At 41.2% G+C, this 24,470-nt stretch overlaps 1 long non-coding RNA gene across 12 annotated transcripts in view; it reads right to left on the minus strand.

Annotated features, from left to right (window-relative positions):
* The window catches only part of LOC102149067 (uncharacterized), a 314,317-nt gene that overhangs the window by 124,654 nt on the left and 165,193 nt on the right, over positions 1-24,470 (minus strand). For 10 of the 12 annotated variants that reach the window (XR_011439480.1, XR_011439481.1, XR_011439482.1 and 7 more), the window contains 4 exons: positions 23,827-23,897; positions 22,725-22,923; positions 17,761-17,920; positions 14,659-14,793 (listed from right to left, as the gene is read on the minus strand). This is a non-coding gene — a long non-coding RNA (uncharacterized lncRNA). Of the gene's footprint in view, positions 1-9,423; positions 9,511-9,976; positions 11,227-14,658; positions 14,794-17,760; positions 17,921-22,724; positions 22,924-23,826; positions 23,898-24,470 lie in introns of all 12 variants that reach the window. The other 2 variants (XR_011439478.1, XR_011439486.1) reach the window with 2 other exon arrangements.

The following is a 24,470-nucleotide window of genomic DNA, read 5'->3' on the forward strand; positions in this document are numbered from 1 at the left end:
AGGTTGGGTATTTGGTGCCCCCGATGGTCACCTTGTGTTGCTCCGTCCTTGGAGCGCAGGCCACAGCTCCTGTCAGAGGCCCCCTCCACACAGCTCTCCTTCTGCCTTTCAGAGACTGCCCCTTCTCTCACTAACTGAGGGCTGAGGGGCACCATGGTTCTCCACTTTTGCCAGCCCTGCACTGTGCCTTAGGGCTGCCTTTACCCTCTCCACACCTTTGAAAATAATGCTTTTTATTAAACTCTCTTCAAATTAGTTAATTTGAGTGTGCAGGTTGTTTCCTGCTGGGAACCTGACTGATACAAATATGTGCTGTCATCTCCACTATACCACGGAGAAAACAGAGGCAAATAAAAGGTAAGTAGCTGTGCAAGGTACACCGCCAGTAGGTGGCTGGAACCAGGATTCAACCCATGAATTCACCCCAAAGAGACTGTGCTCTCTCCCTCTCTACTGGGTAACCCTTGTTAGAGACCCACCTAACTCTATTTCTCATGGCACTCCAGCACTTTCCAGGGTTTTGCTAACATGAACAATGTTTCCATGAATATCCTTATATGTCTATTTTGGAAAACATATGGAATTATATCTATAAGGTACCTTGTTAGCAGTGCCAAGTCAAAGAGTATGTGTAATTTTTAATTTGAGTTGATATTATCAAATCGTTGCACCATTTAATCAAATTAAATACACTCATATATTATGATCCAGTAATTCTGCCTTGATACAGCTGATGTAGAAGCAGAGATACAGAGATAGAGACAGAGATAGAGACAGAGAGAGATAGAGAAGAGGTAGATATATCAGAGAAATTCTCCTACATTTCCATTAGGGGATATACACAAGGATGCGCATTGCAGCTTTTTTTTTTTTTCTGTTTTGGCAGAGATGAGAAGTTGGAGGAGAGACGGGAGTCCATCACTGGGGAATTGTTAGGTAAAGCATGGTGGAAGCTCACCATGGATTCTGTGCAGCAGTTAAAAGCAACAGTTTAAATGTATCCAGAATAACATTGCAAATACAGCACTAAGTAAAAAAAGTAAGATGGATATTATAATGTATTTTTGTAAATTAAAAATACATCCACACAAAAACATTTCACATTTTGCAAGATTACCTGGGAAATGATACACATTTAACATATGAGGGATGGTAGGTAGCCTCTGGGAGGTTGGTGGGGAATGAATGAACCAAGGCGGGGAGGTGGGAGGTGGAGAAAGATGTTATCAAATTTCCTTCCAGAAAGGTAATACTGTTTACATTACTACCCACAATGCAAGAGAGTGGCCATTTTTTCAGACCATTTCTGGCAAATAGATGTTATTGAACTTTAAAAGTTTTTTTTTTTTCCCCAAGCTGATGGTTATTATCAAACAAATTCTTTCTAGTCTGATGGTTTGGTTTGCATGTTTCCATGATGAGTGGGGTTGAACTATTTGTATATCTTTTTCTGTAACTCGGGTTACTGTACACTGCTAGTGGTCTCTTGCACTTTAGGGGGTTGACAGATCCATCAGGGCAGACCATCCACAAGCACAGAGATGTCACATAGCCATTGGCCACACAATCCAGAATGAAAAGGAGTGTGGGTGCCATGGTCACCTCCAAAACCCTCTCTCCACTTCTGAAGTCAGCAGCTAATGACCAGTGACCTCATGACCCCTCCAGACCCAGAGCCCAACTGTGCTTGGTTGGCAACCCCAGCTGCACACTCAGAGCATTTCAAACTCCGTTTCAAGTTCACTCTCACTTAATGCATCAAAGAGCACGGCTCTCTCTGCACGGGGTTACTTAATGTTGTGGGGCTGTTTCCATGAGCCCTCTTTGTTTAGCTGGGCTTTTTTTAACCTTCCCCTCCACCCCTCCTCTTTTTTTTCTTTTTCTTTTCTTGGAAGAAGTTGATCCTTTGCCAAAACTAAATGAAACTCTGGCTCCAAGTTCAACTCAGAATTTACTAGCTGAAAAATTGAAAACGGGGAGTGGGTGGTGAAGGTGGGAGAGGGGTGGAGAGGGGGAGGGAGGTTTTAATTTGGGGCAAGTTCAAACTTGGGATCAGAAGCTATTAAAGTGTCTGATTTGTGCTGAGTCATGTGCAGGCGGGAGTCAGGGGACGATGCTGGCTACCTGCCAGCCACACGCACTGCCCAGGTTGATGAACCAGCCTCCGAAGGAGCTACAATCGGATTATAATTTCGCCAACATTTCAAATCTGTCATTAGAAGCCACGTGCATGACACAGAGCAAGCAATCAGCCCAGGCCTTTCTTCTTCATCCGCCTGGTGCCTCTGTATCCTCTTTCTTTTTTGGACCCCAGACTCCCATTCAGTTCTTCCCCTAACTTCACCCACTATGACCCTTCCTCCCACCTTTCCCTTCCTCCTCTGAGTCTCTCCAGGAGCCTCTCATTCATCAAGGGGTGAGGTGGAGCCACGAAGACTCCAAGCCTTGAAGAGTTCTGAGAGGGTACCCTTTTCTAAGAAGGAGAAGAAGCGGAAGGAGATGATATTGATTCATCCAATATCGGAAGCAATCTGACAAGGTAGATAATATTATCTCCATTTTTATGGATAAAGAATCAAAACGCAAGGAATTTAAGCAACTTCTCCCAGGTTACAAAACTAGTGAGTCCAGCGGTGGGATTTGAATCTGGGGTGTCTGTGCTCTTAGCTGCTAAACTTCTGTCCCTCTTTCAAGCACCCTCATTTCAGCTCGGAGGTACTCACTGATCTGCAAAGCATACGTTCTCCCTCTTGTTTCTGATCCTTGGCACTTGCTGTTCTATTAAAAAGCAGAGAAGGGCATCAAAGAGCAGGTCATTCCAGGTCTTGAGTTCCTTCCACGCCATTTCCCTGCTCAAATTCTGCTTCGAAGATCATCCAAATAGTCGCTCCCTTGCTTCTCCCAATACTTTATTACAAAAATTTCAAGCATACAGAAAAGTTGAAAGAATAGTACAGGGAACACCCATGGATATATCCACTATCTAGATTCTACAGTTAAGATTTTGCTATATTCGTTCCATCACATCTATCCTTCTCTCCACACCTTTATTCATCTACCTAATCCATCTTATTTTTTGATGCACTTCAAAGTAAACTGTAGACATTAGCACATTATGCCGGGGAAGAATTCTAGATTTCCTTCTTTTTTACATTATACAGAATAAGAATCATAGCTAACAATTATTGAGTGCTTACTCTGCCAGGCACTGTGCCAAGCACCTTCTGTGCATTACATAGTTTGATTCTCATGGTAATCTTATGAAGTCAGTGCAATTACCACCTTCATTTTACGGATGAGAAGAACTGAATCACAGAGAACAATGGCTGCAGCTATCATTTATTTAGTGCTTCCCATGGGTCATGCACTGTGCCAAGAGCTTTTCACGCATTATCTCATTTAATCCTTACAACAAGCCTAAAAGGTAAATGATGTTCCAGATGGGGAAACTGAGACCTGGAGACTAAGTTCCTGCAAGCTGATAAGCATTGGAACCTGGGTTAGAATTAAGGAGGTCTGACTCTCCTATGCTCCACGTCCTCGCATTTCCTCATGTCTCTATTGTCGCATTTCTTTTGACCGTTGGGTTTTAATTTTCTTGCCCCCATGTATGCTTCCCATCAGACCATGGCCTCTCACAGGCAAAAGTCATGTTTTAGTCTTCTTAGTCCCAAACACTCAGTCAGATACAAGTAAGCACTTCATAAGTGTCTCCTGAATGGATCCATAAACAATGAATAGTAGTAAAATGAAAGCTACATGCCTCAGAACCAGCAAAGTAAAACAGTGCTAAGTTCGAGACCGTCCTAGGAAAAGCAAGGGAGAGCTTGAAAGCTGATGTCAGATGCTGCTGGGGGTCCCTGGGGCTTTCTTTATACCAATAGGACCTACAACTCCTCAAAGGCCCCCACTTCATACAGTCTGGGTGACCTGCAGATTGGGTGGGCAGCCTGGAGGGTCTGAGTGGTCTTGCCAGCCGAGAAGGAGCACACCTCTGCCCTTTGGTTCACTGGGCATCATTTATGTGTCCTCTGTATGGCAGACAGAGGCTGAAGGCTGGGGAGGACACAAAAGTAAACATGCAGGGACCCACTTAAGACCTCCTCCTCTGACCGAGGCACTGGAAGGACAAGCACATTCCTCATTAGAACAAAAGTCATATTTGGGTTCTTCATAAGAAGAGACAAACTTAGTTTTAGAGGACTTCCACGGAAGGACAAATCAGATTCCTGTGTGGGGAGGAGACTCAGGGAAGGCCTGGTCAAGAAATGTTGTTGTTTGGGATGGGCACAATTTTCAACAAGCAGGAAGATGGCGGAACTGAGTAAGGGTGGGAAAAGACAGTCCTGTGGTGCTCCAGTTGCCAAGACAACTGAAAACAGACCCAGAAAGGCCAAGTTATCCCATGTGGGATAAGGAAACAGACAACACTCAGGCCAAACTCAGTCACCATGGACGGTCATTACCGGGAAGAGCAGCACCGTGGATGTGGTGGTGATCGCACCCTTGCACCTAAGTGGAAGCTCATGCAACAAGATGCCAAGGCTCTTCCGGCTGGTGTGGAGATGCAACAGACGGCAGTGAGGGAGGAGACGAGCCTGGGGGACCACCTCAAACGGTGCGTCCCAGTCATCAAACACAGACTGGGCCAATTCTTTACTATATATCACCTCATTGGATCCCCACGACAACAGATATGAGAGCTGTTATTAGCTCCAGCTTTTCAAATGAGGAAACCCAGACTAAGAAAGCTTGATGACTCAGCCAAGGTCACGTGACCTGGAAGAGGAAGAACCGTTGACTCCAAATCCAGTGCCCTTGGGGTTAAATCTCAATAATGGAACAGGCAGATCGTGGTTTTGGAAATGACTGTGGCATGCCACAGGGGTAACATTCGCTTTCTCCAAATCTGAGTACTTCACCATCAGTCTCGGGGTCATTAACTGTCTCTATCTGGGTTATCAAGGAAAAATATCTAAGATCTTTGAGAATTTGGTCAAGCCTGATATTGAGTGAAACTTCGTCCGAGGCATCTTTTACTACAACCTTGTGGTTACCAGCACAGGCTCTGGAACTAAACTGCCTGGGTTTGAATTCCATCTTACTACCTGCTGGCTGTGTGACCTTGGGTACATGACTTAGCTTCTCTGTGCTTCTGTTTCCTCATTTGTATAATGAAGATAATTACTGTACCTCCACATGCAGTTGTTGCTAGCATTAAATGATATTTTACATATTAAAAATACCTAGAATAGAGCCTGGTCCATAATAATTTTCCTACAAAAGTAGCTTGGTTTGTCATTTATACCCTATTTACAACCTTTAGCTGGGGACTTTAAGGTTTCAATGAATGGAAACTTGTCAGGTGACCCAGGGAACTGGGGTTTATTATAAAGGTATGCAGCATAAAAGAAGTCCAGAAAACTCCACTGCTGCACTACCAGGACTCAGAGATCTGGAAGATCCTTATTCACCTTTCAGGCTATTGCTTGTCATCTGACCAGACAGTGTTTGTCTGCTTGTCCTCAGAGTAAGAACTCTTTACACCCTGTTCCTTTTATTTCTTTTCTTCTTTCCGTCTTTTTGGCGGTTCCAGAGCATTGAATGACTTGTACTCCTCAGGCTATGGCCTAGTCTCGTATTTTTTCTCATTTATTTACTTTTATCCCCTATTCTTCATCCTATTCTTCTCTTCCCCATCCCCTAGGCAACCACTCTCGTTCGTGTTTATTGTGTATCTTTTAGTTTGTATGTGTTCTTGTAAAATATGTACTTTTTTAATGCGTGTAATTTTAATTTTAAAATGTGCTACTGTGTTATCTATCTTCCTTACTTTTTTCACCCATGACTGTGTCTAAGTTCATCCCCGTGACGAAATGTTCATCCAGGCTGTTCATTCTCACTGTTGCTGGGTCCTCCATGACATACACCCGCCATATGTTATCTGTCTAATCTCCACTGATAGATTTACAGATGGCCACCAGCATCCTGTCACCACCAACAATACCGTAATGAACATCTTCAAGCAATCCCAGTGAGCCTGTGTGAGGCACTCTTGGGAAATGCATTTAGGGTTCATTTTAATTTGACTAAGTTGTGTCCGATTGCGCTCCAGAAAGGCTGCTTCTGGCAACACTCCCAACAGCAGTGCGTAAATCCACTCCAAACCATTGGTATTCTGCAGCTTGCTAACTGTGGATTTGTGGCTTCTCGGTCATTCTCCTCTTTCCGCAATTCTGCTTCTTTCTGTTGCTGCTTCTGCTTTCATTTCTCACCCACCCCTACACAGCAGCTCCCTGCCCTTAGTTTTTCTCTAATCTCCTGCACGCTCCATGTGGTTTCTTCTTAGTGATGACTTCTGCTGCTTTTGGAAGCGATAGTGTTTCTTGTCCTCCTTGTCTTTCTGTTTTACCTTCGAATACACTGACTAGGTCCCTCGGTTATAATCCAGTCTGGCGCGTTTCTGTGGAGTAGAGTTCTTTTCCTGGACCACCTCTTATGATTGCCATTGGCTCAGACATCTATCTCTGGCCCAAGTGGATGTCTCCAGGGTGCTGAAGGTCACATGGTGTCAACCTTGTTGACCTCTAGGAAAGGGAATATCTGTCGCGGACTCTTTTTATCGAAGGGGGCTATGGCTAGAGCAGGCATTCAGAGTTTCATGGACTGCCCAGTATACACATTGATTTGATATTTTACTAAATTAACCCAAATTCATCAATTTTGATGTGAGGTAGTTACAATTATTCAGGTAGGACATTAGTCTCAAAGGGTATTTTATATGTAATCGCAGTGAAAAATAATCTGCTAGTTGCCCGCTGGTTCTCTTGGGCCCCGCTTTCCTTCTCTTTACATTCCTTCCTCCAACTCATATACATGGTATTAGGGAAATCTTGTCTTCATCCAAAGGACATGTTATTCCTGCTGCCAGGAACGCTCTTCCCTAACTCCCTTTTTTAGCCTGACTAAAGCAACTCCATTCTTGAAAAGGATTAAATATCACTTCTCCAGGAAGATCTTTACTGACCTCTACTTGGGCATAAACTCTCCCACTGGATGCCCCACCCCCTTGCATCATACACACTACCTTTTATTATCAAGTGTTGTTTTGCCCTACAAGATATGAGCAACCTGAAGATGTGGATTGCACTTGTCCCATCCAACAATGCATTTTTTCTGTGTTCAACCAAGTATTTTGCATCAAGAACATGCTCAAAACAATACTTGGATGATTCCGTTGCACGATAGAGTTGTCATCTCCCCAAGAATCTGAGTTCAAATCTCAGTCTGGTTATAAGGTCTGGGGCAAATTATAGTTCCTGTATTATCTACCTCACAAAGTTGTTATATATGAAAATGATTTTTCAAATTGTCAGGGTCTATGAAATATGGCAAGAACATTGGATAAATAGAGGTCTTTAGATACTATATCTATTAAGAAGGATTTCAAAGCCAGTTGCTTGGGTAGGAGAATAAAACAGTACTCTGATCTTAATATAATTTCATCAAACAAAGATTATCATCAAAAGGAGGTTAGAGATGGAAGGGATCCAGGAGCTCATTTTGTCTGGATACTGTGTTTTAGCTGGAAAGGAAATTAACTGAGAATCTATGTGACGTGTCACATGGGTATATACCAACAGGGCTAAGAAAAAGGGTCTTCTAGTCCTGTCCCTTACATACCCCGAGGCATGTGCCCTGTGGGAGGAAGCCCCATCCAGCTGCACGTGGTCTCTGAATGCTTACAGTGACCAAGCAGCCTCCTCCTTGGCTGTTGCCAAGCCAACCTTGGATTCCAGCTTCCCACAAGCCATTATTTCTTAGAATCTCGACTCATCAAATTCTCTAGTGTTTTTTTTTTTCTTTTCTCTGGGCCTTTCCCTTACCCAGCTCTTCTCAATGACCCATGAAGGAGTAGCAAAAAGAGATATACATATTGAGTCAGAGCTTTTATGTGCTATGATCCACTATGCACTGTACCCCCAACCCCACATTAGCTGGCTGTGGAAATATCTGTGGGATTCAGACTCCAGACTTCTGATTTCCAAGCAGAGTGAAGTTGTTCCCCGACACACACACAGCTTCCCAGTAAGAAGAATTACAATATTTACATTTTTTTCTAGTTGCTACAGGAATTAGAAGCAGTGGCAAAAAATAATCCTAATAAGGAGTCCTTTGTGCCCAGCTGTTATAAAACAGGATTTTTCAAAAGTATTTACTCTCCCTGCAGAACGAAGCATTGAGGTGCAAAAGTTCACCCCAAGCATGCCCACTGCTTTTCTCTAGACCTTCCAAAAGACACACAAGCCTCTTGTTTTTCAGGGCCCATCTGGCCATAAATTGTGATCGACGTTAATTTATGAAAACAAATGACACCAGCCTACTCCACGACGTTTTGAAATGGGAGAATTAAGTAGGGCAATAAAGCAGGAATAAAATAAAAACACTCACTCAGACCCCATAGCTGCCCTGGCAATGTCCCAAGCCACACAAGGACCCTGAGTATCCCTGTTCCAACACATTTTGCTCTTGCAAAGTTACAGTTATTTGATCACAAGACATGAAATTCTCTTTGTCACAGAGTGTGGCAGGAGATTAAGCACTTCCAAGGGAAGTGGAATCACCATTCCATCTGCAGAGGACATCAATGGTGATAGCCGCAGACAATCACAGAGAGAAGAAACTGGATCATCAACACCAGCTGACGATGTAGCTGATGGCGTAATCCATTCTCAGCAGGGCCTAAAGGACTTGTTTTGCCCCTGGGACTATCATCTAAGATTTGAGGTACAGAACTCTGGGTAGAGTCAAGAGGGTAGTCTATAGGCATGCAGAAGGAATTGAGGCAATTTTGATCTCTTTATTACAGCACCTTCATTTTCCAGCATTAATGAGACATGAAGTCAATATATGTTGTGCCAACTCAAATACCAAAAGAAAGATGTGAAGAGAAAGGGCTGGACAATGCGTCTATAACTCCAGACAAGGCAGTTGACCTTTCTGGGTCTCCATTTCTTTGGATGCATGGACTTGATGCTTCTGAGTTTTTCAGACATGAATACTAAGGGCAGCAAGACACACACACAACAAGAATCTTTGGAGCTCTGGGAGACAGTCAATTGGTATAACTTCAAAAATCACTTTCGGTTAAAAAGGCTACATTTAGCATAAAAAATTTAGACGGAGGCTGGAAGCAGGACTACATTCTCTTCCTCTAAGCTCTGCCCCATTGAGAGAAAAGCTCCAAGGTTCATGAGACCCAAATGGGGATCAAAGGACCAGACTGTTTATTGGTGAAGAAGGATGTACTAAATCACTCCGGAAAAGTAGGATTTGTAGAAAACTGCTGGAGAATAGGACTTAGACCTTAAGCTTAACAGGGCTTCCTATTCCACCCACCCAAAGCACGGATTTAGGACCCACCTGTTTGGACAGCTGATCTGTGAGTCGGATCTGAATTTGCCTGCCTAGTTGCAAGGATCACAGGCCTGTCTCCACAGCCCAGCACAGCTAGAAGACAGAGAAAGGATGGTTATCCCCCCTTCCCCCTCCATACTGGGAGACTTTGCTCCGGGGAATTTACCACAAGGAGAAGACTTGAGACTGTGGGCCTGCGGTTCCCCTGAGAGAACACAGACCCAGTACCATGTGTAGACTGTGTGGCATTTAACGCTGTCACTCTGCTCACTGTTAAATGTGGCTCAGTGAGGGTCAGGCCCTCGCGAGTCAGCTTAGCTACTCCTCCCACCTTTGGGGAGGAGCAAATAAGCAGTTAGAGGGACAAGATGGAAGCATTATATTCCTTCTCTACCAACCAAAGAGCAAATGTGGGGAGAGCAGTAAAATTATTCCTTCTCTCAGCCACCAGGAAGAATTTCCCGACCAGGAGGAAGAGAGGAAACAGAAACATAGCCAGAAAAGGAAACTTTAGAAAGAATTTTCCTCAGAATGGTTAAAGACTAGGAGAGAACCATACCACTTTGCACTTAAGGAGAGAGACATCCCAAGCAGGACAGAAGTCTTCATTTTCCATCTTGAAATGCTTCTATCCTGGGGACTGAATTCATGGTGAGATATCTCTGATTGATCCCATGCTCCAGTCTTCTTGGTTGGTCCTGAGGGGTGGGCAGAAAATAATGCCTCTGCCTATGGAAGCTGAATTCTCTCTGACCTACTGGAAGGTGAATGATGGTCTATGGCATCTGGGACATAGAGCCCAAGAGCAGGGTCGTCCTCCCCATTAGGGAAAAGATAGCATGTTCTCTAGACTTCCCAAGACTGACATGAGATAAATATACAAGCCGTGAATCATTCACTTGGGGACAGAATTGGAAGAGCCGATGAAAGCTCAGGGGAACCATGAAGGGGAAAAAGTACAAGAAGAGATTTCCAGAGATAGAGAGAGCAATTCCTCAGTGAGCCAGCTTGGAGACAACAATGGAAGGGAGGCACGTCTTCAGCCTGTCTTCCACAGATGTTTGCTAACTCACTGTGGTCCCGGAGCCAGCTGTGGCTGACTGAAGAACATTTTCCATCACAGATCGTTTGCGGTGAAAAAGAATAAAGTTGAAAATGGATGGCACCAGATTGTGTCCATGATTTATCATTTCAGTCTTGTCACCGAGAATCAAAGAGCCCCATTCAGGGAGGCTAGAGCAGAGGAAGAGGCAAAGAAATAGATTTGATATGCATCAGCTATTTGAGGTCAATCTGGAAAGTTCTTTAGAGTATTAAAAAAATATTTGAAAGAAAGAAAGAATAATAATCTAGTGATCACTCATAGCAAACATTCAAGGACAAAGAATTTAATTTACTAAGGATGTAGAGCACCACATTCTCAGGATGGAACGGCATCTCAACAACTTAATAGGGATAGAATTCCAGGATGGGAAGCCTTCTCCAGGGGTCATCGCACCCGTTACCTTGACTCTGAGGAGAGCAGAAGTTAGGCCAAGCAGGGAGGTCCTCTGCCCTCATGGTTCTTACTTGTTCCTGTACTTTAGCACGTGGAAGCAGCAGGCTTCAATGATAGAACTTAGGACAAATTTTCTTTCACCTCTTGCCTCTTCTCAGATGCTGTCCTCCTCTTTGCTCTTCCGGGGCCTTTGCACTTGCCGTCCTGAGGCCTAGAATACCCTTGTTTCAGGTCTTTACCCAGCTTCTTTCTCACCCTTCTGGTCTCGGTGGAATGTCATCTCCTCCAAGAGGTCTTCTCTTTGACCTCATCTAAAGCAAAGACGAGCCAGTATTTTTTTCTATCCCATTGCTCTGTTTGTTTACATTGTAATAATTATCAAATGACCACATTTTGATAATTTTAAGATTATCAAAGAGGAACTCAAAATTAGAAAGTATTTTGAACTGGATGAAAACCAAAATTTGTGGTATGTCACAAAAGTAGCATATAGCACCAAATGCCTATATTAGAAAACTAAAATAAAATCTCGAGTCAGTTACTTCAGTCTTTACCTTAAGAAAATGGCAAAAGAAGAGCAAATTAAACCCAAAGGAAATAAAAGAAAGGAAATTATAAAGATCAAAGCAGAAATCAATGAAATAGAAAAAAGTAAAATAACGGAAAAATAATAAACTAATGAAATAATAGGTAGTTCTTTAAAAACATCGATAAAATTAATCAGCGTCTAAGCAGACTGATCAGGAAAGGTCAAAGAGAGAGAGAGGACACGAATCACCAATATCAGGAAGGAGAGATGGCATCACTACGGAGTCTACAAATAGGAAAAAGATAATGGGGCAATATTATGTACAACTTGATGTGATAATTTGACAACCTAAATGACATGGATAAATTTCTTGAAAGACACACTCTACCAAGGCTCACTCAGGAAGAAATAGACCACATTGACATGAATAGCTCGATATCTAATACAGAAAGTGAATTTGTAGTTAAAAATCTTCCCCCCAGGACCAGCCCTGGTGGCTTAGTGGTTAAGTTTGGTGCGCTCCACTTCAGAGGCCCTGTTTCAGCTCCCACGCACGGACCTACACCACTCGTCTGTCAGTGGCCATGCTGTTGCAGTGGCTCACATACAAAAAGAGGAAGATTAGCAAGAGACGTTACCTTAGGGCAAATCTTCCTCAGCAAAAAAGAGGAAGATTGGCAGCAGATGTTAACTCAGGGTGAATCTTCCTCAGGGGAAAAAAAAAATCTCCCCCCAAAATCTCCAAGTTTAAATGCCTTCATTGGAGAATTACATTTTAGGAAGAAATAATAACAATTCTATGTAAATAATCCCAGAAACTTAGAAAAGAGAGAATATTTTCCGACTCTTTCTATGAGGCCAGTGTTACTCTGATAAAAAAAATCATACAAAGACATTATAGGAAAGAAAACTACAGACTAACAGCCATCGTGAACATGGATGCAAAACTTCCAGACAGCACTTTAGTAAATCAAGTCCAACAATACGTATAAAGAACATGACACATGCCCAAGTAGGGGGTATCCCCGGAATTCAATGTTATATGAACATCTGACAATAAATCAACGTGATTCACAATGTTAGCAAACTAAAAAGAATGATCATCCTAATAGATACAATAAAGCATTTGACAAAATCCAATATCCGTTCCTGACCAAAAACACACAAACTTTCAGCAAACTGGGAATACAAGGGAACTACCTCAATCATACTGAATGGGGAAAGAATAAACTTCTCCCCTAAGATCAGGTGTAAGAAAATGATGTCTGCTCTCGCCATTTCTATTCAGCATCGTGCTGCGGGTTCTAGGCAGGACAATCAGGCAAGAACCAAAAATAAAAACCATCCACACTGGAAAAGAAGTAACACTTCCTTTGTTTACAGACTACATGATAGTCTAGGCAGAAAATCAGAAGGAATCTACCAAAAAATCAATTAGATTTCTATATCTTAGCAATGAACAGTTGGAGATGGATATTAATATCAATATTATTTATAATAACAACAAAAACATGAAATTCTTATGGGTAATTCTGACAAAAGATATGAAAGACCTATGCCCTGCAAACTTCGAAACATTACTGAGAGAAATTGAACAAGACCTAAAGAAATGGCGACCTATGTCATGTTCATGGATCAGAACACTCATATTGTTAAGAGGTCAATTCCCCCAGATCGATCTATAGACTCAGTGCAATCCTCATCCAGATTTCAGCAGACGTTTTTTTAAAAATTGACAAGCTGATTCTAAAAATCATATGAAAATTCAAAAAACCTAGAACAATCAAAGCAAGCTTAAAAAAGAAAAACAGACATGGATATTGAACACTGCTTGACTTTAAGACTTACTCTAAAAGCAACAGTAATCAAGATAGTGTGATATTGGCATCAGTATCAACAAACAAATCAATGGAACAGAAGGAAGAGTCTAGAAATAGAGCCACGCTAGTATAGACAACTGGTATTTTTAGCAAGGTGCAAGCATAATTTAGCATAGAAAGAGTAGGTTTCAAAACAATGGTGCTGTAACATTTGGGTATCCATATGCCAAAGGAGGATTTTCAATCCACATCTCACACCATTTACAAAAATTAAGTCAAAATGGATCACAGAATCTAGAATGTATTCTATAAAACTTCTAAAAGACAACGTAGGAGAAAACCTTTGAGAACTTGGATTAACCAAAGATTTCTTTGGTAGTACACCTAAAGCATAATCCCTAAAAGGAAAATTTCATACATCGAACTTCATCAAAATTTCAAATTCTGCTCTTCAAACATCACTGTTAAGAGGATGAAAAGATAAAACATAGCCTGGGAGGAAACATTTGCAAAGAACATATCTTAAAAGGAAATTGTATCCAGAATTTATAAAGAACTCTCAAAATTCAATTAATAAGAAAGCAAAAAATCCACTAAAAGTGGGCAAAAGATTTAAACAGACACTCACTAAAGAAAGCATGGTTGGCAACTAAGCACAGGAAAAGATGCTTAACATCGTCAGTTTTAGGAAAATGCAAATTAAACTACAATGAGATACCACTGTGTATTTATTGGAATTCCTAACATTTAATACACTGACTCATGCCAAGTTGTTGGCAAGGACAGGGAGCAACTGTAAGTCTCATTCACTGCTGGGGGGAATGCAAACTAGCATGGCCACTATGGAGAACAGTTTAACAGTGTCTTAAAAAGTTAAACATACACCTACCATAAGACCCAGTAAAACCACTCCTAGGTGAAATAACAACTATCTTCACACACAAAAAAACCTGTACATGGATGTTTATAGCAGCTTGACTTACAATTGCCCCGAACTGGAAGTGACCCAGACGTCCTTCAACAGGTGAATGGTTAAACAAGGTGAGGCATATCTTGTACATATAATGGTACTAAAAAAAGGAATTGACTGTTGATACAAGCCACAATAGAAATGAATCTCAAAATAATTGTGCTGAGTGAAAGCACCCAGAGCCCCCTAAAAAAGATGCAACAACCAGGCAGAATATCCAATGATCTTCCCCCAGCAGCCAAGGAGATTCAGAAATGATTCTTTTTTTCAGTTATACCCCTGGTATAAAACACTTGGAAGATGTCAGAATTCATGCCACTGGATTATGCCTTCAGAAACTAGCTTCTTCTCTGGCGTGCATTGTGGGATCACATCCTTTTATTTGCCATCTCTTGGGTAATTTGACATTTCTTTGAACACTTACCAGCTCCCTACCGCCGCTACACCATAAGGCGATCTCCAGAGCCGGGACTCAGAGCTGGGGAGCTGCAGGACCATGCACTGGGGAGCTCAGGCGTTCCACGGTACAACCCTTGAGTTGCAACTTTGATGCTTCTAGCTGGAAACAGGAAAAATTTAGTCATCTGAAGATGACCCACAAAATAGATTAAAGTCCTGCCTGTACTTTGAATACTCCTGCCAGAAACCTCTAAAGTCAAATTCTCCGGAAACATAGGTTGGCCATATGTCCTGACTCATTCAAAGTCTCCCTTACTTTTTCCAGGGAGTCTGAGCAGAGAGAGCTGCTCAGGTCCAGTGTGGACAAATGGAGGCAGGTACATGGCAGGCGACGCACGTGTTCACCTCCTTCACATAGGGGTCTCTACTTCATGCTTCTGCCTTACCCCTCCATTTTGACCTGTGGGTTGTTTTGGTCATAGCCTCTAAAACCAGGTTTGAATTCTAATTATATTTTTCAGTCTCCAACTTAACTCAACGATTTTATGACTGGTTTTCTGGTTAAAACCCCCAGCTAAATTCATCCCAGGGGAGTCTCCCCTATGGTCTACCTTTACGGTCAACAAATCCCATCCCCTCTGTCCCATCCTTATGAAAGGGATCCAGCCACCTAGCAGCAGCCCTGAGTCTTGCATGCTGCTACCCACCCTCCATCTCTGCTTTTCCTGAGCTGCAGCAGCTGCACACCCATTGGGCTTGTGAGAATTCTCAGAACCAGCTTACTCACAGGAATTCTTTCTAGCTCTTCCAGCCCAAGCAGCTGCATGGAAAGTTACACATTCCTAAAAGGGTCATCACTGGCCCTTTCATCTGTCTCCCAGATGCTCTCCCAGTAGTCTCCAATCCCTCAACACTTCCCTCCAATTCGACTCACTGGCATCATTGCCTGCCCTAACCTGTGAGTGAGAAAGTGAGAGTAGGAATTTCTGGCCCAGGAGTCACAGCCCGAGTGAGTGGGAGAAGGACTTGAATACAGCCTGCTAGCACCTCGGAGACAGTTAACTAACCCCCAAGGAACCAGAAATACTAGATATCCTATGACATCTCAATAATGCCAACTCGGCAGTTAGTATTAGTGCCATATTCTTATTTAAGAAGGAAATGAAATGAGTAGAGATGGGCAAAGAAAAAAAAAAGAACAGAGAAAATGGTGGGAGAATGCAGGATGCTAGCACTTCTTTTTCTACCTTCCTGGACTGTTCAGTTGAAAACCAAGTGTTCTGAGAAAGTTGAGTCATGCCTCTCCAGCTTTGCCCATCACTGGCCTCCTTCTGGTACCACTGCCAAATATTTGAAAATTTCAAATATTCCAAAAATTTCTGAGAGATTATTTTTTGTGGAAGTATGGTCAAAAGTTTCAGGGAAATAGACAAGTTTCTAAGAAATCAGACTCCAAGAAAAGGGTTCACTGTGAGCGGAAAGGAGCATTTCAAACAAATCCAGTACTAAGACCTCAGCTCTATTCAAGAGGGACTAACAGTATTGAAGAATTAGCGAGAAAGGTACCAAGGGGTATCAAAGTGTTTATTTTAAAGATGAAACAAAGAGATTAAGTTTCTGAAGTGTTGATAGAAGCCTGGCTTGTTTTGATAGAACTTTTCTCCTTCTCTTTTTGTTCTTTTTCTTCCTATTTTTATTTTCATTTTGATAAGGTGTATGGCATGGTAATGCACTCCACTCCCATTAACCTTCCAGACAGCAGTGGCCAAGCAGTCTTAGCCACGGGTCCAGGATTCCATTCACTTCTTGGAGATGGCATAGGCCAAATGGAGGTTCGCCTCTTAAGGCGAAGGCCAAGGGTCCTGAAAAACAATACAAACTTACAAAGTAACTGACCACCTGTATTCCTTCTTTGTTTCCTCCTTGTCCATCTACGCTTCCACGTGCATCTCTCTTCCCTTGAGGACCAGAACCTTTGCACTAGCGTGCAATGAGCACATCTATAAAGACAGACTTCGTCACTTTTCTTCCAGTTATTTCACCTCCAGGAACATAATTTCTTCCCATTGTGTGACATTTCACTCTAGGATGTCCTTTAGGTCTGACATTCTTAAATATCAAAGATCCTATGTTCTAGATCTTTCTATCTCTACTTGATATCAAAACTAAGAGTTGCCATAAATAAAACTGAGTAAGATTCTGCAGGTAAGGTTCACTTTATCTGCTCATCAGTGGCTTTCTAACTTTGTGAGACCAAGCCCTCCAAGAAGCCACTACAGGAGAAGGGATACAGAAAGGGAATTAGAAAAAGCAAGTGGACATGTAGGAACATTCAGGGGTCCCTGGGACACTCAGACACAGAATGCTAGAATTTGGAAGGAACTTAGAAATTATAGTACAATTCTGGCCAGTTTCACTGGTTGCAGAGTTAGCCGGGTGAGGGTGGACCCCACTTGCACTCTCTGAGCTTCATTCAGAGACAGAGCCAGGTCTGGGATCCAGGTTTTCTCAAGCATTTCCAGTAACATTACCTGGATGTTTGCTCACTCTTTGGTGCAAATGGAGAAACACAAGCTTTGTTTCCACCTGGGATGAGCATGGTACCCTCTATTGAAAGTATTCTCAGCCTTCACAGCTGCTCTGGGAATGGTCAGGTCAGTTCCAAAGGCCCACCTGGGAGACAGTCCTCAAAGCAATCATACAGAGTCCCCTCTCAGCTCTGAAACCAAGGAGCAGCAAACCTCATGGGAGAGATCACCTCTGGCCGTTGGCTCCCCTTTTCTAGAAAACTATTTTCTCTCTCCAGGCTCTCAGCCCCAACCTCCAGCCTCATCTCTGGAAAAGCGGATCTTTCTTAAAGAGCCAGCACTTGACCTTGCTAAGGGCTAGAGAGTTGTTCATTCATCATGGAAAATGTCTGATGCAAAACGAATGCATTTATCTTAATTCTACACTTTTGTTTAGATGATTCTTTCCTGAGGACTTCTTCTCTTAACTGAAAAGGGAGAAAGAGGAAGAAAAGAAAGTCCTTGAGGAACACATTTTATAGCTGTCTTTACTCCGGTCATGTTGATGCACTAAACCCCCTTACTAGGCTTGCGAGGAGAGCAATGTAGGTTTCTGTTACCTCGAGCATCCAGGGTGGTGTGGTCAGACCTTTCCTGGGAGTGTTCCCCTTCCCTGACGGCCACGTGTTCCAGCCCGTTACACCTGGTTGTGGGTTGTCTAGGTTAAGCACTGCTTCTCAGGGCTTTAGCTGAACTCTGGGAAAGGCAGATGGCAGAACTCTTGAGGAAAAGACAAGATAAAATGCGAGTTAGCTTAAACAACAGAAATCTAAGTTATACAATGGACGAAAATTTGCCAGGGAGAATTTTGAGGGCTAGAATAGATTTTTAAATCTCCACGAATAGCTTAAGATTTAGGTCAAGCCAGGAGGGCAGAATAAAACAAAAACAAAGAAAATTGAAAGACAGAGATACTGGCCTGAGTCATTTTCCCATCCATGACTACCCTGAGATGCAGGCTGAGGAGAGCTGCTCGGTCATTTGTGCAAGGCAAACTTTCTGAAGGGATGTTTTTCTCTGGTTCACTGTGTCATCTGTCCTTTCAGCCTTTGTCTTTCTTCATCCCAAGCACCATAATACAGTCATGTCCTAAACCTGTTTCATGGATTAGTCACTTTCCAGCACCCTGCTTTCGTCTTCAAGCTCAAACATCTGACCTTCGCATTCTGAGACCTTCTGTCAACCTCATTTATCATATCTCAGCTTCTCTCTCTTGACCTGTCTGTTCACAACTCAGACTTGCCCCTCCACCATCTTAGCCCTCAACCACCCAGAATCAGTTCCAGCCAGACATGATGAGATAGACCAAGCCTGCCTGTTGAGTTCTCAAATTGCCCCAGCCCCATCTCTTGTTTTTGGGGTCTAATGACCATCCTATCCGCTATATTCATGTATGAATCCCTAGCATCTTCATGGACAAAATTACCTGTCTCAGGCTCCAGAGGCCAGCCCTCTGGAATTCCCATGTGTTTCTCCCTGAAGAATCTGCCAATAAGTAAGGATTTGAAAACAAGAATTTAGACCAAGCCATTAGTGTCTGAAAACTGACCTCATAGGTGAGCTGAATGAGTGCTAGCAGTAACAATGCAATTTTCAACTCAATAATCTCACTCCATTCTCAGGGTCACCCTGTGAGGTAGCATAGGGACGCATCACAGATAGCTGAGGTCCCAGTCATCTAGGGGATGCTAAAAGCTTTTCAATCCACTTATGGTAAAAAAAAAAAAAAAATCTCCTTAGCATGGCCTACAAGGACTTACATGATCTCGCCTATGTCTTTGTCTTTGCCCTCTTTTCCTGCCCTTTTCTGACCCTTCACTGATTTTCATACTTTCTGCTAAAGTACAGTTTTCAAAAGTTTAAAACATCATTTTCACAAAAATGTAAAATCAATATGTCAACTATTTTATTCAATTCATTAATTAACATGAGAACCAGTAAGCTGTTAAGATTGGCTCAAAAGAGAATCTGAAGAACAGATATATATACACATGGGCTGTCAGAAATGTTGAAGCGAATTTGCTAATAGGTGCAAAACTGGTTAATATCATATAGGACAATAAAATGTAATGTTTGGATCAATAAAATTGACACACATGTAGTTAGGCTGACCAAGAAAAAAAAGAGAGGACTCTAATTACTAAAATCGGGAATGAAAAAGAGACATCATTACCAATCTTACATAAATAAAACAATTTATAAGGGAATACTATGAATAACTGTGTACCAACAAATTAGATAACTTACCTGGAATGGATAAATTCCTAGAAAGATGTAAATTACAGAAACATATTCAAGAGATATAGGAAATAGGAATAGATCTAGAACGACTAAAACATTGAATTAGTAATTTTAAAACTTACCAAACATTCAAAGATGAATTAATAGGAAGCCTTCAAAACTCTTCCAAAAAATGCAAAAGTAGGAAATAACTTCTCAACTCATTATATGAGACCAGTATTACTGGGTCCTTACACACAAAGACATCACAAGAAAATAAAATAATATTGGAACAGACCAATATCTGTATGGATATAGATACAAAAATACTCAACAAAGCACTAGGAAACTGACTCTAGCAACATATAAAAGGGATTATACACCAACACCAACTGAGACTTATCCCAGAAATGCAAGGTTAGTTTAACATCTGAAAGTCACTTGATATAATACACCCTATTAATAGAATAAAGGACAAAGCCATATGGCCGTTAACAGGCATAGAAAAAGTAATTGACAAAAATCCAACACTCTTCATGATACAAGCACTCAGCAAACCAGGAAGAAAGGAACTTCCTCAACATGACAAAGACCATCCCATGGAAAACCCACAGCTATCATACTTAATAGTGAAAGACTACATGCTTTCACCATAAGATCAGAAACAAGATATGAATGCCCACTCTTGCCTCTTCTTCAACATGTAATAGAGGGTCTAGACAGGGCAATTAGGCAAGAGAAAGAAAATAAAAGCCATCCACATTGGAAAGGGGAAAAAATCTATCTCTATTTGCATATGGTATGATTTTGTATATAGAAACTTCTAAGGAATCCACGAAAAAACTTAAAAATGGTACATGAGTTCAACAAGGTTGCAGGATACAAGATCAATATTTTAAAAATCACTTGTGTTTCTACACACTAGCAGTGAAAATTTTGAAAATGAAATTAATAACAATTCTATTTGCAGTAGTATCAAAAAGAATAAAATACTTAGCAATGCATTTAATAAAAGAAGTACAAGACATACACTGCCCATTACAAAATATTACTGAAAAAATTTAAGGAACATCCAAATAAATGGAAATATATTCCATGTTCGTGGATCAGACAACTTAACATTGCAAAGATGACTTTATCCCCAATTTAATCTACAGATACAAAACTATTCCTTTCATGATATCAGCTGCCTTTTTTTCAGAAACTTATAAGCTAATCTTCAAATTCATATAGAAATTCAAGGGAGCCAGAAGAGCTAAAAGATTCTCAAACAAGAAGAACAAAGTTGGAGAACTCACTTTCCAATTTCAAAAATTACTACAAAGCTACAGTAACCAAGAAACTGTGGTACTGGCACAAGGATAGACATATAGATAAATGAAATAGAATTGACAGTCCATAAATAAACCCATATTTATGATCAATTGATGTTCAAGGGAGTACAAAGATAATTCAATGGGGAAAGAATAGTCTTTTTAACAAATGGTGCAGGGACAACTGGATAAGAATTAATGTGGACCTTTACCACACAACATACACAAAATTAACTCAAAATGGATAATAGACCTGAATGTAAGAGCTAAAACACTACAACTCCTAGAAGAAAATATAGCAGTAAATCTCCATCCTCTTGGGTCAGGCAATGGTTTCTTTAAAGCAATGCAAAAAGCATAAGCAAGAAAAGAAAAAATAGATAAACTGGACTCAAAATTTAAAACTTTTATTCTGCAAATAATGCCATCAAGAAAGTGAAAAGATAACACTCATAAGGGGAAAAATATTTGCAAGTTATATATTTGATAAGAAACTTCTTTCTAGAATATATAAAAATTCTTAAAACTCAATAGTAAAAGACAAATTTTAAAATGGGTAAAAGATTTAAATAGGCATTGCTCCAAGAAAAATATTAAAATGGCCAATAAGTCCATAAAGCGATGTTCAACATCACTAGTTATTAGGAAAATGCAAATTAAAACCACAATGAGTTATTACCTCACACCCACTAAAATGGCTGTAATCAAAATGATGGATGATAATAAGTGTTGGCAAGGATGTGGAGAAATTGGAATCCTCATATATTGCTGCAGGGAATGTAAAATGGTGCAGCCACTTTGGAAAACAGTTTGACAGTTCCTCAAAACATTAAGCATGGATCTGCCATATAACCCAGCAATTCCACTCCTAGATATATATCCAAAAGAAATAAAAACATATATTCACACAAAAACTTGTACATGAATGTTCATACAAACATTACTCATGCTATCCAAAAAGTAGAAATAACTCAAATGTCCATCAACTGAGGAATAGAAAAACAAAGTGTGATATATCATACAACTGAATATTATTTGGAAATAAGGAATGAAGTACTAACATGTGCCACAACATGGATGAACCTTGAAAACATTATGCTAAGTGAAAGAAGCCAGTCCCCAAAAAAACCACATATCGTATGATTACATTTTTATGACATTCCCAGAATAAGCAAATCTGTAAAGACAAGTAGATTAGTGGCTGCCCCGGGCTGGTTGGAGAGTGGGTGTTGGAAGGAAGTAAGGAGCAGCTGCATGGGCCTGGTGTTTCTCTACAAGGTAGACAGAAAAATCAGATTGTGGTGATGTTTGTATCACCCTGAGAATATACCAAAAAGAAAAAAGAAAAATTGAATTTTCAACTTTAAATGGGTGAATGGTATAAGAATTTTATCTCAATAAATCTGCTTAAAATGTATTGTTTGTAGCCATCTTTTCTACAGGATAGAATTCAGTTGTATTTCTACTGGATGAAATTCATTATACTACTTTGGAAAAGAATCATTCGCATTACTATCAGTTTTCTACAAATTGAATTCTGAATTCTGCCTCTGCAGAGCAGTAAGATAACTTAGGCAACAGAAATTCAGTCAAAGGGGAATATCTTGATATAATCAAGTAATCCCCCCAAAATATCCTAGGCAATGCCCAGTTGTCCACTGAAAGGATTCTCAGTAATATCTTGCCCATTTCCAAATTTTGGACAATTTTTCCTGACATGCCTTTGAAAATATCAAGCTTGTTTCTCCCACGAGGATTTGCCAGTTCTATTCTGTCTGCTTCAAGCACTCCTGATACATATGTTAACCTGGCTCATTTCCTCTTTCCATTCTGGTCTCTCCTCAACTATTACCTTCTCAGAGGGTGTCCCTCAAATACATAATTAGTTATCAATTGCTATTTAACAAGTCATCTCCCAAAGCTCTGTCTTTAAACAACAAATATTTGCTATCTCACAGTTTCTCTGGGTCAGGAATCCAGGATCAGCGTACCTGGGTGGTTCTGGCTCAGGGTTTCTCCTTCAGTTGCAGTCAGGATGTCAGCAGGGGCTGCAGTCATCCGAAGGTTTGACTGGGGCTGGAGGATCCGTTCCCTAGATGGCTCCTCTCCACGGCTTTCGGTAGAAGGCCTCAGTTCCTTGCCGCATGAGCCTCGTAAGCTGCTTGAGCATCCTCACAATATGACAGCCAACTTCCCCCAGAGCAAACAATCCAAGAAAAACAGGAAGAAGACACAGTGACTATATTATCCAGTCTCCAAAGTCATACACCATCACTTCCACTTCACTCTACTCTTGAGAAGCAAGTCATTAAGTCCAGCCCACACTCAAGGAGAGGGAAATTAGGCTTTACCTTTTACAAGGAGTGTAAAAGAATTTGTGACCCTATTTTAAAACACCATAACACACGCCCACACAAACATGCCCTCTCATCTGGTGCTCTCTATTGCTTTATTCAACTTTTGTTTTCTTCATAGAATTTTATGTTACTATGTTATATATTTCTGTGTCAATTATTGATTTCCCCACTACAATGTAATACCTGTGGAAACAGAAATTTTACGTTTTTCCATACTGAATACTCAGCACCTGGAATAGTACCAGGCATATAGTAGTTCAATGACTATTTTGTTTCCTAAATAAATGAATGCATGGACGAGGTTATGAGTTAGAGGTAGAGAACCAGGCTTGGAAACTAAAAATTATGACTGCTAACTTTAGTGTATTTTCCAATACTATATCTTAGAGGAATTCTAATGGTGGTGTATAACTGGAACAGTGATTTTTGGGGGAAGAAAAAGGAAACCCTCCCAGTCCTCCATGGAGTCACTCCAATTGAGACTTCCTCCAGTCCCCAGACCCACATTCCTGCTGACCGAAATTTAGGACACTCCTTCTCTACTCATACATGCAAACAAAAACCCTCCCATCTTTTAAGAGCTTGGAGGTGGGGGGACAAGAACGTATGTGTTAGCCCCAGAATTCCTCCCCTATTTATAAAAAGAAAGTTGGAGAAGCATCAATACAACCCTGGATCCCAGGGTTGAACATAAGCATTGCATCTGGGTTCAGGAATGAGAGACCTTGAATGTTACCTTGTAGATTCACTTTTGTTTATTCAGGGTTTAGCAGCATTTCTGAAGCCAAATGTTGATTCTCCTTGGCTCTGGGGAATAAGGAAATTCACATGCAATTAGGAAGCAGATTGTAATGGAAAGTACACAGGATTGGGAGTCCAGACACTTTATATCCACCACTAATTTGCTGAAAGCCTTATTTTCCGTACCTGTAAAATGGCAGGTGCGGTTGGGGAAAGCATAGATAACTTCAAATTCCTCCTCAGGTTCTAATCTTTTATAAAGTTCAGAGATGTCTTAATATCCCTTGAATAGTCTTTGCCAGCTTCTTACCAGAAATTTCAACAAAGATCAGCATGGGATACACTCGCATTTCTCTCTCTCTTCTCTAGCAGCCTCCAGACTCTAGGAAGATGGGAACACACACACACACGCACACACACAACATGTGAAAGAAAAAAGGTCATTTTTTTGTAGATCAGAGAAAGGTGACGGGAGATGTCGAGGACAAAAACTGTATGAGAGAGGCAAACGCCAAGTATATGGGGGTAGGGGGTATGGGAGAAGTGAAGACCTAGCTCTGCCCTGTCCTCGCCCAGCCAGTGTGGAGCCAAGAAGAATGGCAGCTGCTGGAATGTGGAGGGGGAGGTGTTATTTCAGTG

Source organism: Equus caballus, chromosome 6 (genome assembly GCF_041296265.1).
Source record: "Equus caballus isolate H_3958 breed thoroughbred chromosome 6, TB-T2T, whole genome shotgun sequence".
NCBI classification, from domain to species: domain Eukaryota; kingdom Metazoa; phylum Chordata; class Mammalia; order Perissodactyla; family Equidae; genus Equus; species Equus caballus.